Genomic DNA, 13,431 nt, shown 5'->3' with positions numbered 1-13,431 from the left:
AGGGAGATAGAAGAGCAGGGGTTTGGCCATCAGATGCTGGCCCTGCCATGCAGGTAAGCCTTTCAGATAAAAAAGTTAATAATAGCTAATTATTAAAGTTAATAATAATAGCTAATAATAGCTCTCTTTCTAGGCCCGGTCCCCTATCTAAATTCCTTTAGGCAATTAAGGGAGAGATAAAAGCTTTTCCTGAATCTGCTGGTCTTGACTGCCTTCAGCTCAAAATAATCCACATGCTGAAGTGGGACATTTTGGGGTGGCATGTTCTGCTCCCCTTCAACATACACGTAGCGCGTGCACGCACTCACACCCACACACACAGGCCAAGGGTGCAGAGACTGCACAGGGAAAGCCCAGCAAAGCTACCCACTTAGAGGTGTGCAGAAATGTTCACACGAAGCTGGGGCAGGGGACCACAAAACACAAAGGCAAGAGGTTAGCAGCCACCCAGATTTGCCCCTTGTTGTATGGATCAAATGACAAAATGTGCGTGAAGGACATTTTAAACTGTGAGACATTATGCAGATGTTGTGGTAACGGTAACCCAGCTTAAGACAGAATGGACACATTTTCATAACTGCCTTGGAGATGGCTGCTCATAGATACAGGATTTAACATCTTTTGAGCATTTCCACAGGCCAGGCACCCTGTTAAATGTGCTGTTTAGGGGCCGGCCCAGTGGCGCAGCAGTTAAGTGCGCATGTTCCGCTTCGGCGGCCCAGGGTTCACCGGTTCAGATCCCGGGTGTGGACATGGCACCGCTTGGCAAAAGCCATGCTGTGGTAGGCATCCCACATATAAAGTAGAGGAAGATAGGCATGGATGTTAGCTCAGGGCCAGTCTTCCTCAGCAAAAAGAGGGGGGTTAGCAGCAGATGTTAGCTCAGAGCGAATCTTCCTCAAAAAAAAAAAAAAAAAAGGTACTGTTGAGAGTACTGAGGTTGGTTTCAGTGTGTGTTGCTGCCCAGTGGGGCAAGCCAGAGACAGTGGGCACCTCAGCCTTGTGGGCCTTAGCCTCTGGCATGGGGAGGGGACCCTGACCAGGAGAACTCCCTGGAGGGTCCTGAGAAAGTGGAAGAGAAAGTGCAAGGGGGACCCAAAAGAGCTAGTGTTCTAATCAATCAGACAAGGCTTCATGGAAGAGAGACATTTGAGATGACCTTGCACAGTGGGTGGCAGCCAAAGAGTCAGATGTGGAAGATGACTGTGAGAAAGAATGGAATCAGCAAAGGCCTTGAGCTGGAAAAGTACAGGATGTGTTGCAGGGGAATCACAAGAAAAACAATCCCAGGGTGAGTTTCCTGTAAAGGAGAAGTGGAAGTAATGATGGATGGGCAGAGTGGGGAGAGCTTTGCTGTCAGGCCAGGAGACTGGGTTTGACTCTAGACTATGAAGCGTGTGGGTCACAGCATGACATAAAAGGAAGGCAATTCAAGGTGGGAAGTGAGTGGGATGAGGAGTAGGCTCTGGATGGAGAGACCCTGAGGCAGGGACAGGAGGCTGTCGGAGAGGTTCAGGTGGAAAGAAACAAGGGTGTGAAAAGGGCCATGGCAGAGGGAAGCAAGAGGAAGGGTGGCTATAAGAGACAGTCCTAGCATAAGATCACCGGAATTTAGCAATAAGATGGGTATCTATGGAGTCAGGGAGATGGAGTGTGGGGGCACCAACAGCAAGATGATGAAGGGGTCACAGCTGACTCCCAGGATTTGAAATACATCTGGCTCAGATCTTTACACCAGATCATATCGTGCCTGGTGCACATGGCGAGCACATGTATGACCTTTTCCATTAGAGGCTGTGTCACACATATCTTTGTGTCCTCCATAGGATCCCGCATGGTACCTTGCATGTACTAGTTGTTCAGTAATCTTGGCGTATGAAAGGTGAAAATGCAGAACTATAAATGCACATATAGTAGTCACACACTGGCTGGGTCACCTCAAGCTTTTGAGATGTGGATGCACTCCTTCAAACTCCACATACAAATTTACAACCTCTTGAGAAAAGCTAGGACAATTTTTACACAGACAGAGAACAAGGAATGCTTCAGGGCCTTTCTCAACGAAGGATGTGTGAGGATGCAAAGGGGACAGCCCCACAATGGGAGATACTTTATTGCTGTATATACAATTGCTTCCTGGGCGTATGTGTCACTTTATTTTACACCCACTACTCCTGTTTAAACATGCAAGGCCCCTTCAGCATTACACACTTCTTCCTGACAGGCATAACACACACCTCCTCTGCAAACAAAGACACATCCCTTTCCCATGCCTACCGTCATCTTTACATTTACACTCAAGCACGGGGAGCCCGCACACCCACCTACACCCTTATTCTAAGGCAAGTGGCACACTACACAACGATCAACATAAATACATGACTACTTATAAGTGTGGACAGGTCCACATGCTCACACAGACATAAAGTGGGGGTAAGGGGAGCTGGCGATGATAGAAGAAAATTGCCTGGTGGGAGAGAGGGGGAGGCACCCAAGGTCAGGAATGCATAACTTGTTTATGATGGAAAATTTCTCCAGGGCATTAGACGGGGGAGGGGAAATGAAGGGGGAGATGTCAGGATCTTTGTTTCCCTCTCCCTCCCACATCTGGAATCCAGACCTCCAGCTGGGCCTAGTTATCCTCACCGTCCTCCTGGCACAGAGAGACCTTTCTTTATGGCAAGACCAAAAGGGGGCAAAGAGAAGAAGCAGAGAACCCAGATGGCTGGCTGGCCATTTCTTCTCAACCAATCCCATGCCCATTCCTGCTACCTTCAAAGAGCCAGGGCTCTGCTCCATACCCTCCGTGGCCCAGGAAGCTGGGGAAAGGTTGAAAGTGAATCATTAAGCCAAGAGGGGATGTGGGGGTGAGGGTTGGCGGAAGATTTAAGACCAGAAAGGGCCAGGGGCTGAGACCAGCAGCTGGACCGGTTCTCACTGCCCTCATCCTAGGCAAACAGGCCCTTAGCCTCTTCCATTTCCAGCCGTACTCATTTCCTCCCCATCTTCCCAAAATCACCATATGCCTTCCTTCCCCTCGTTTCTTAACCTCCCATAACCTTTCTTAGCCCCTTGTTTGTTTTCTTCATAACACTCACCACAGCAGGGAATCATTTTATGGATTTGTTTACTTTTTGTTGTTGTCCATCTCTCCCACGGGAATATAATCTCCTTGTGGACACAGGACCACATCCGCCCTCCCCTCGTGATAGCTCTGTGGGATCTCCAGGACTTGGCCTTTCACCTAGTAGGGGCTTAATCAATACTCTTAAACCCTTCTCCTCTGAGGTGTCTGTCTGGAAGGCTGTGTCCTCTCGGAGGCCCCCACACTTCGACTTCAGAGAGGAGTTTGGGGGATGTTCCCCTGAGGCTCAGGGTGACCTGCCATTAGATCAGGAATAACTGTGCAGGTGACACATGGCAAAGCCCTGGCCCTCACCCTTCATAAGTCCCTGACATAGGAGTGAGTCATGCCTGCTGCCCCACCTGGAGGACTGCTGCATTGCTGACCACGGGCGAGGCAGGGGCACAAAGGTGATGAGAAGGAGGCAGAATGGGAAGGGAAGAAGGAGACAGACATTTGGAAGTGGGGGCTTCTGAGAGAGGGAAGCAGGGGTAGAGGAACAGAGCCAGAGGACTCAGGGAATGAAATCTGAACACTCAGAGCTGCACCCGAGGGTTAGCAGATGTGGAATAACTATTTGTTGACTTGAGATGGGTTTGAGACAGAAAGGAAACATAGGGTAGCAAAAAGAGCATATTATAATCTAGTGGTGTTAGTGGAAACTGGATTTAAATTCCAGCTCAGCTACTTATTAACTATGTGATATTGGGCTAACTCCTTAACTTCTCTGAACATGTTTCCTCAATTGAAAAGTGGACACGTTGGCCATCAGGTTATCATGGGGACTAAGGAGATGACTACATTGCTCCTAAGCACGTAGTAGGTGCTTCTGCCGTGGGGGCCATTATTATGACAATGGAAAGAGGGCTACTTTGAAGCAGTTGTAGGTGGCGGTGAGCTAACCCAAGAGTAGGAGACCAGCATGAGCAGATAGCCTCCAAGTGCTAAGATCATCAAGAGATACGATTTCTCTTTCTCTTTTCATCCCCCCTTCCGTCCCTCTCCATCTCAGGCAGGTTTTGTGGCTTTTTCTTTTCTCCGGAGATGCAAAGTCTTCTGCATTCCTAGTTCTTGTTCAGCCAATGCGAGTGATTTTAAACACCCTTCCCCTGACCCCCGTGCACACACATTCTAGCTGGAACAAATCTCGCCGGAGGGGTGGAAATACGGTGGGGCGGTGTGTTCTTGTCAGCAAGTTAATAAATGACTCCCAAAGACTTTCATTTGGGCCTTAGGAGGGTCAAGATCAGGCCTTAGCAGTTTTCCCTGACGCAAAAGGATGGCAAGAGTGCCCAGAGTACCAAGGCAAGGTCACAAAAGAATGTGGTGTCTCCTGCCCTGGGCTGCAGCTCAACCCAGCCCAGCCCGGCCCAGCCCAGCTCAGTCCAACTCAGCCAAACTTCCCCGGAGGCTGCTGGGAGTGGGGACCTAGGAAAAGGACCCAGCATCCCTGCTCTGGTACGAACAGTGGCTTCCCAGGACCCCAGTGTTGTGGCTTCTTCCTCTGGCCTCGGTTTCCTTCCCTCCAGATTAAAGCTCCACGAGAGCAGGACTTTATCCATCTTGCTCACTGCTCTATTTCCAGAGCCTAGAACCATGCCTCTCAACCCATACAGGCTGCCTGAAAAGGCTAGACATGTAGGGCTCTTTAAGTCATTAGTGTCACAGAGTTGTTCATGTGGGAAGCAGCCTGCATCTCTCTCTAGATTGCTCCAATGTCAGCAGTGGAGAATGTGTTCGAGGTTTAACTCGAAGCATAATCATGGGTTGGGGGAGAGGGGTAGGTGCAACAACAAATAAAGTATTTCCCCTTTTGTCCCACTTTTTCAGACACCTTGTATTTACCCAATGAGTTGATCTGCAAAGTCAAGGGCTTAGATTAGAAGGCTCTCTGATGTCTCTCCCTCCTCTGTAACCCCATGATTCAGCAGCGTCTCCCATGTGTGGTCAAAAGTTAGACGTGCTTCCCTCCTACTTCCAAAGCGGCTGCCCTTGGCCCTTTTCTTTGAAGGTTGGGAGAGGCCCAGGCCCCACCCGAGAAAGGCCTCCGGGGCTGGGGCGGGTGCTCTGGGCTGGCCTGCCTCTGGCTCCCGCTGCCTAGTGGGGATCGCGTGTTAGGACGGGTTTGACTGGCTGCCAGGGGGTGAGCCTTGCGGCGTTTTTCTGGGAAGGGTAGATGCCCTGTGTGACTCAGAACCAAGTTAGGGAAAAAACAAGCTCTCTCAATTGCTGGCACTCTCCCACTTGGCCTGGCTTTGAGCATGAGCTCATGAAAGAGGAAGCTGGGCCGGCGGACAGTAGCCCTGCTTTCCCTCAGGTTTCCTCTCCATCGCCTCACAGATTCCCTACAGTGTCTAGGCCTCAGACTGCCGTCATCCTAACTCTGGGTGGCCCTGGCACTTTTATGACACTCTCCCTTCCCAGACGATTGGTCAGTGGTTTCCCCAGGTTGGAAATCCCACCCAGCGCAGAAGGGGATTGCTCACAAGGGGAGGCTGAAAATACCATTGTGTCCCTTGGCTCTGGTGATCTTCTCCACCATGGACCCTGACCACTTGGGTTTGCTCCTAGAAGCATTGCATCTTGGAAACAGACCCAGTGGTGCCAACACTGGGAGCCTGAATTAAGAGGTTGCTTAGGAGCTTGAACTGCTTTTCCAATTCAAGAAAGAAACAGGTGGTCACAACTAACTGGGCATCTGAGCTACCCTTAGGGCTGCTGTGTCCTAGTTGAGACCTACTTACCTAACACTTTTGGTATTCAGAACAGTCCACTACCAGAAAGGCACATTCTGTTTCAACAAAAATGATGACAAGGATGGGCCACGAAGAACCTTCCTAATTCTTCTCCCTCCAGTCCATCTTCTGTGTCTTCCCCAGAGCTTTCTGGTTAAAAGATGGACCTGACCAAGTCAGTGCCTATGTTAGTAACTTCAGTGCCTCCAGACTCTCTAGAGGGGCCTACACTGGCCTCCCATCCTGAATCCAGGCAACTTCACAGGCTCTCTCTCAACGCCCCCATTGCTTTCCCCGTGTCCTCACATAGGGCCTGTGTCTAATTCTGTGCTTTTTCTCACACATGCCAAACTCTTACCCATTGGACCCTTCACACATTCTGTTTCCTCTCCATCCTCCTGGGAAGACACCACCCCTGACTCCCCCATGCAGAATTAATCCATCTACTTTGTACAGCAACCTCTTGAAAGCATAAAACACAGTATATTATAGTATTTGCCTATTGATCTTTCTGACTGCCTGGAAATGCACAAGACATTGTGATGCAGCCATTTTGGTGTTTTGACAAGGCCAAAAAAGTTATTAAATTGTCAGTATTTAAAGAAAATCAGGGGGCCTGCCTGGTGGCCTAGCAGTTAATTTCCCACCCTCCGCTTTGGTGGCCCGGGGTTTGCTTGTTCGGATCCTGGGGGTGGACCTGTGCACTGCTTATCAAGCCACACTGTGGCAGGCATCCCACATATAAAATAGAGGAAGATGGGCATGAATGTTAGCTCAGGGCCAATCTTCCTAAGGAAAAAAATAAAAAAAGACAATGCTTCCTAAAGAAAATCACTAAGAAATGTATAAACCAGATATTCTCAACCCATCCGTGGGGGTTGTGCTCATCCTATCTCTAACTCCCACCCTTTCACATAGAATTTGTAGTGCTTGGTGAGATTACATTTTTTTTTAAAGCCAGGTGTATTGAAGTATAGCTTATGTAGAGTAAAGTCCATCCTTTTTAGGAGTACAGCTTGATGAGTTTTGACAAACTCATATAGTTGTGTAAATACCGCCACCATTGTGATGTAGAATACTTTCATTGCCCCAGAAAGTTCCTCATGCCCCTTTGTAGTCAATGCCCTCTCTCCACCCCAGCCTCTTGCAACCACTGATCTGAGTTCTGTTCCTGTAGTTTTGCCTGTTCTAGAATGTCATATAAATAAAACTATAGTAGGCACTCATTTGTGTCTGGATTCCTTTGCTCAGTATAATATTTCTGTGATTCATCTACATTCTTGCATGAATCAGTAGTTCTTTCCTTTTGATTTCTGAATAGTATTCCATTGTATAAATATACTACAGGTAGCTTATTCATTCACCATGGATGGACATTTGTGTTTTGGGCTGTTATGAATAAAGCTCCTATGAACATTTATGTCCAACATTTTTTGTGGACATGTGTTCTTATTTCTCTTGAGTTAATATCTAAGAGTTGTATAAGTAGGTATATATTTTACTTTATAAGAAATTGTCCTGCTGTTTTCCAAAGTGATTTACCATTTTACACTCTGACGGGACTATTTTAAGGAGGTTGCATTAAAACGTCCATGTTGTAAATTCCTGCTCCAAGTCTGCCAAGTCAGAATGCTTTCCTCGTCAGAGAATGGGTTCTTACTCAGGTTACCTCAGGGGACAGGGATGGGCTGGAATGTAGCCATCTCTGTGGCCAGCAGTCTGTCCCCAAATAACTGGCGTGTCCTCAGGATGCCACAGCAGTTGAAGGGCCCAGCGGCAGCTCCAGGAGCACACCCTGCCTCCCCAGCCAGACCACCTGGTGGCTCAGCACCTCTGTCTGCTGCTCTCCCACTGTTTCCGCTGCATGGCTCTGCACACGTCCTCTGGCGGGGTGTAAAGTAACGCGAGCCCACACTACCTGGACACATACAGTGCCTTGTAGGCCCTGTTCTGAGTGCTATACAGGAATCAATTCATTAAGCCTTCATGAAACTCTACTATTATTATCTAGATTCTCATTTGACAGATGTGGAAGATGAGAGGTTTGATGAGGCAGCTCACATTCCTGAGATTGCAGAACCATAAAATAGTGGGAGTTAGATTGGAACCCTCGTGTACCTCATTCCAGTACTCCAGCAGTGTGGCGTAGTGGTCAGAGAGTGGATGCCAGAGCCAGTCCACTTGGGTTCAATCCCATGTTCCAATTCATCTCATTTTCACGGTAAGCCTCTGAGAAGAGGACCATTATAACATTCATTTTACAAGTGGGGAGACAACACAGAGGCTTTACACGGCAGGGGCTTAGCATCTGGGAAGTTTGGCTCCAGAGACAGAGCAACCGACCTCTCTGTTTTCCCGCCTCTCAACAATCCTCGTTAACGCTATTATTCTGCTCACTGCCCTAGCTCTTTGTCTCTTTAGGGTTTCACACTGCTCTGACGTTGGCATCCTTGCTTGCATTTGCATCACTTTCAAACTCTGAATGGGCTATGCACACACTTCCCAGGATAGAATAGCTTTCTTGGGCAGCCCTATTGGGCATGCTCACCTCTGGCCATGTCGTTGGCCTCTTGCCAGCCCTTGGGAACTGCCTTTAGCTCACACAAGGATCCTAATCCAGCAAGTGAAGTTGGAGCTAAGATCATCAACAGAGTGACCCAGACCTAAGAAATCTCCAGCTACTTTTCTCAAGAGGATGTGGTGTAGCCAGAAGAACTTAAGGTCTTGAGGTCATCTAAACAGATCATTTGTTTCCCCCCCAAAATTATGAGCTCTTTCAGATGAAAGACTAGTCATTGAACCCACTGTCAGGGCTTAGTATTGCGCATGACAAATATTAGGTACTCAGATTTTGGTTAAATGATGAATGAATGAATGAATCAAGAGACAGAGATTCTCTAAATTTAACTCTGTGCTGTCCTATATGATAGCATGTGGCCTTTTAAATTTTAATTAAACAAAATTTAAAATTCCATTCCTCATTGGCATCAGCCACATTTCAAGTACACGATAACCACATGTGGCTAACGGTTACCATTTTGGACAGTGCAGATATGGTACACTTCCATCATCTCAGAAAGTTCTATTGGACAGCACTGGGCTGGATGATGGATGGGGTGAGAGAAGGAGAGGCATTGGGAAATGTTTATTGTAGTCTGATGGCTTTAATTTGCTTTCAACACTAACAGTCACGATCAGTGCTCTTTCATTGGCTTATGTCACATACTGCCTGATCAGAGGTTTAGAAACCACTTCTTCAGAAATCTACTATTGGAAAAAGGAAACATTTCTGATTATATTCGTGACCAAAAAATTCTACGAAAAAGAAGACAGGAGGTTGAAGGGGAAACTAAAGCCACCGAGTTCCTCCTGTCATAAGCCACAGGAAACTGACCAATCCAGGGTGCTTTGCAACCATTATCTCATCCAGTCCTCACAGCAGCCCTGTAGGACACAGGAGGGCAGTGAAGATAAGTGCCTGAAGGTCATAGTCTTATGAATGGTGGAGGCTAGCTCCCACACTCAAAACCTCAGGAGACTGACTGTCAAACGTCTTCCAACTAAGAGCAGTGGAAGGCAGAAAGATGGATAAAATATGGGCCTCAAGAAGTTTATAACCTAGTGAAGGGAAAATAAGAGACAAACCATAGTAACTGTAAAACTATAACTGTACATATATATACACACACACGCACATATATATACATATAGGAATTTTGTGAGCCAATTGAGATAACACTGGTAGCTTGAAGTTGACCTTGATGGGATTATTTACATCTTGAGAATTAGAAGTGCTACAAATCAGGACTCCCCTGGGCCCAGGCAGATGTTAAACATAAACTGCGTCCATTCCTTTCTTTCCTTCACAAGACGTGAGCAGAACCATGAAGGATTGTGTGTCAGTCAGGATTAGATTCAGCTGTGAATCAAATCTAATACACATAATCACATAATAGCTAACATTTGTTTGGTACATTAGAGCTTAACAAGTACTTTTCCTCGTATCAAGACCCAACAAATCTCTGTGGTGGATGTTAGATGAATGGAATGTTGAGACAGAAAGCAAGCATTCTAGCAATCCAGAGCGGGGTGAGATCACTGTGGGATGGGTGATAGGGGAAAGTTTTGGTTGAGGCACAGAACTAGCAGGAATGCCAGGCAGTCACACAAACCCGAATACAACTCCTGGCTTCACTGCTAGAAACCTGGCAAACTCTCCATCACTCATGGTTTTTAATGAGATAATTGTAAATTTGTTTTGCTTTCTGGATGATAAAATGCTGACTAAGAGTACTTAGTGGTCCTCCACCCAAATGATCAACGAATTAAAAAAAAACCTCCCATGCATTTTATAGTGATTCTAGAAACACAGAGTAACTTAGATACTCTAGATGTAAAATCATTTGCGTTGCCTTTATAATAACCCTGTGATGAACATCCAATGGTATAGCTCAGACAGCTTACTTAACACTCAGGGTTATACAACCTCAGCTCTACCCATAATTCCTGCAGCACAGAATGCATACTAATCCAGCCCTGCATTCTGACTGGGCTTGCCTAGGTTCTTCCTACGTAACTGTAGCCACTTCCCCACCAGTAGTGATTTAGAAATGAAAGCTCTGTGCGCTTTGCCTCAACTTCCTTTAATTTTTCTAAAGCTTCTACCCTTCTTCCTTAGCATTTGGATTTCTTGCGTTTCAAGCCACAGAAACTAATTGTGGCTCATTTAAACACAAAAGTTGAGTATTGAGAGGAAATTGGATAGCTCACAAAATCAGAGGAAGGCTAGAAAGCCAGGCTCAGGAAACATAAGAGCCAGCGGGCATTCGGTAGTAGGAGTCAAGTCTTGTCCTTGCTACCTGCTGAAATGAATGAGCAACAGCTAGTTTTTTCCATTCCTCCCATTCATATTCATCATTCAAAGCCAGCAGAAAGAGTCTGGTTAGTCTGGTTTAGGTAGGGGCTAGGGGAAGAAAGGACACCTTAGCTGACAGCTCATTAGGACAGCATACAGGTAATTCCCCAAAGAAACCCATGGCTGCTGTCAGAGGAGGGAGAGTGGATGGTCAAACCTGAGAAAATATCCACTATACCCCATTTTCTCTTCCTAACCTCCATTTCCTACTTGTTCTAATTATCCCTAATAGAAATGACCAACGTATCTTCCGCGGTTGTGGAAAAAATATATAAAAATAAATCCACCTGTATTGGGATTTTCCCCAATTGTTGGGGAAGCTTGGCTTTACTCCTCAGCATGGAGTAAAAGAATTAAAGAAGACAACGTGTGCAAAATGCCTACTGCAGTGCCTGGCATGTAGCAAGGTTCGTTAAATGTCATTGCCGTTCCAGCCCTTCCCCGTGACGTGCTGGAGCCAGTTCATACCAGCTCAGTAGCTCACGAGAGCTAATCATATTTTCAAGAATTTTGTGAGCCAATTGACCTAACATTGGCACCTTGAAGTTGACCTTTATGGGATTATTTACAGCATGGAAACTGGAAATGCTGCAAATCAGGACTTCCCTGCCCAGGCAGTTGTTAAACGTAAACTACTGCCTCCACTCCATTCTTCCCTTCTCAAGATGTGAGCAGAACCATGGAGGATCGTGTGTCAGGATTAGATTCAGCAGTGAGTTACCCCCCACCCCCCAAAAAATAGAACAGCTGTTTACTAGTAAAAATTCTTTCTTTCTTCCTTCTTTCCTTCTTTCCTTCTATCCTTGTTTCTTTCTTTCTCTCTCTCTCTTTCTTTCTTTCTTTTTTGAGGAAGACTGGCCCTGAGCTAACATCCGTGCCCATCTTCCTCCACTTTTTTACATGTGGGACGCCTGCCACAGCATGGCTTGACAAGCGGTATGTAGGTCTGCACTGGCGAACCCCAGGCCGCTGAAGTGGAACGTGTGAACTTAACCACTGCACCACCAGGCTGGCCCGAAGTTTGTTTTTTAGATCAAGGTGGAGAGTTCAGGGCGTGGCTAGTAGCTCTACTTTGTTGCCTCACCATCCTCAAAACATGGCTTTTACTTCATGATCTAAGATGGCTGCTCAAGCTTCACGTTCCAGCCAGCGGGAAAGACAAGGACAAAGAAACACACACCCCTCCTATTAAGGCCATTGACAGAAGTAACACACATTTCTACTTATATGAAGTAGGTTGAAGTGAAGTCACTTAGCCATATCTAGATGCAAAGGTGGCTTGGACATGTGTTATTTACCCCAGGCAGCTGTGTGCCCAGCTGGAAACTGAGAAGAAGGAGCAAGTGGATATCGGGAGACAGCTGTCAGTCCCTCCCACTAATGCGCAGGAGTTAGGAAAGTGGAGAGAGGGGAAAGTGGTGCTGGTGTGATGGCATGAATGTGGTTTGTGAAACTCTGAAGGAGTTGGCTGGAATATAAAATTAAAATACTGAAAAGCAAGGTTAAATAAAAAAGGTGGAAGCCAGATTGCAGTGAGGGTCCAGGAAAGCACACAAAAGAATCTTTCTCTAGTACCGTTAGAAACAGAAGACATTGCACTTTTGAGTAGGTGAGCTGGGTCCAGCCCAGAGGCCAAGTGGTTCAAGTTCCGTGTGCTCCCCTTCAGCGGCCTGGGTTCGCAGGTTCGGATCCTGGGCACGGATCCACTTACCAGCCACTCTGAGGAGGTGTCCCACATACAAAAAACTAGAGGAAGACTGGCACAGGTGTTAGCTCAGGGCAAATCTTCCTTAGCTTAAAAAAAAAAAAATGAGTAAGTGAGCTCTATAATCAGAGGCATTTAAGAAATTTAAATGTGGCACTTACGTGCTTGACACGTTGGAGGGAGGAAAAACAGGAAGCAGCAGGGAGGTCAGAAAGAATTTCACAATACAGGTGTGAGGTGATTACGTGGGGGCAATGGGAATGAGGAGGAAGAAATAAATCTGAGAGGCGTTTGCTAGAAAATGTGTTTGCATTGATGGTTGGCCTGATAGGGAGTTTCAGGCTGGGGTGGTGGAGAGACAGGAGTCACAGAGACAGGGAGCAAGCCTGTCTGGTAGGTATTTTAGATTGGGTCACCTAGAAGCACAGTCTGGCACAGGACTTTTGTGATTTTTGTCCAAGGGATTGATTCAGGGAGAAGGGATTGATTCGGGGAGGAGAAGGAGAGTGAGGGAAACAGGATGGCAAAGGGGAAGAAGCTAAGCAAGGGTGTGAGCTGAACAGCTGTGCAAGCCCGCAGGGAGGCTGTCCACACAAATTGCACCAGAGTTGGTTCTACCTTGAGGCAAGAGCACTGGTGTCTTGTAGCCCTTCATCAGGCAGTCACTGGCCAAGGTCTATCCAAAGTGTGTATAGGGAGGGATGGCTTGGCTCCCATTTGGTCCAGGGCAATTCTCTAGAAAAGAGGACAGCTGTGTGTGGTTATTGGACAACATGCCTGGCAACTGGGAGTTGAGTTGGCCAGCTGGTAAAGAGGAGCTGGATGAGGCCCAGGCAGCATCTATTATAGTGCGTCCATTTTGAGTGTGTTGGATTTGAAGTGGCGAGGAAATAAGGTATTGACACATGACTAGTGGGAAAGTGGAGATACAAGATAGGAGTTCATGTGGAAG

The sequence above is a fragment of the Equus asinus genome, chromosome 8 (assembly GCF_041296235.1).
Source record: "Equus asinus isolate D_3611 breed Donkey chromosome 8, EquAss-T2T_v2, whole genome shotgun sequence".
Classification (NCBI taxonomy): domain Eukaryota; kingdom Metazoa; phylum Chordata; class Mammalia; order Perissodactyla; family Equidae; genus Equus; species Equus asinus.
This window is presented reverse-complemented; position numbering follows the sequence as displayed.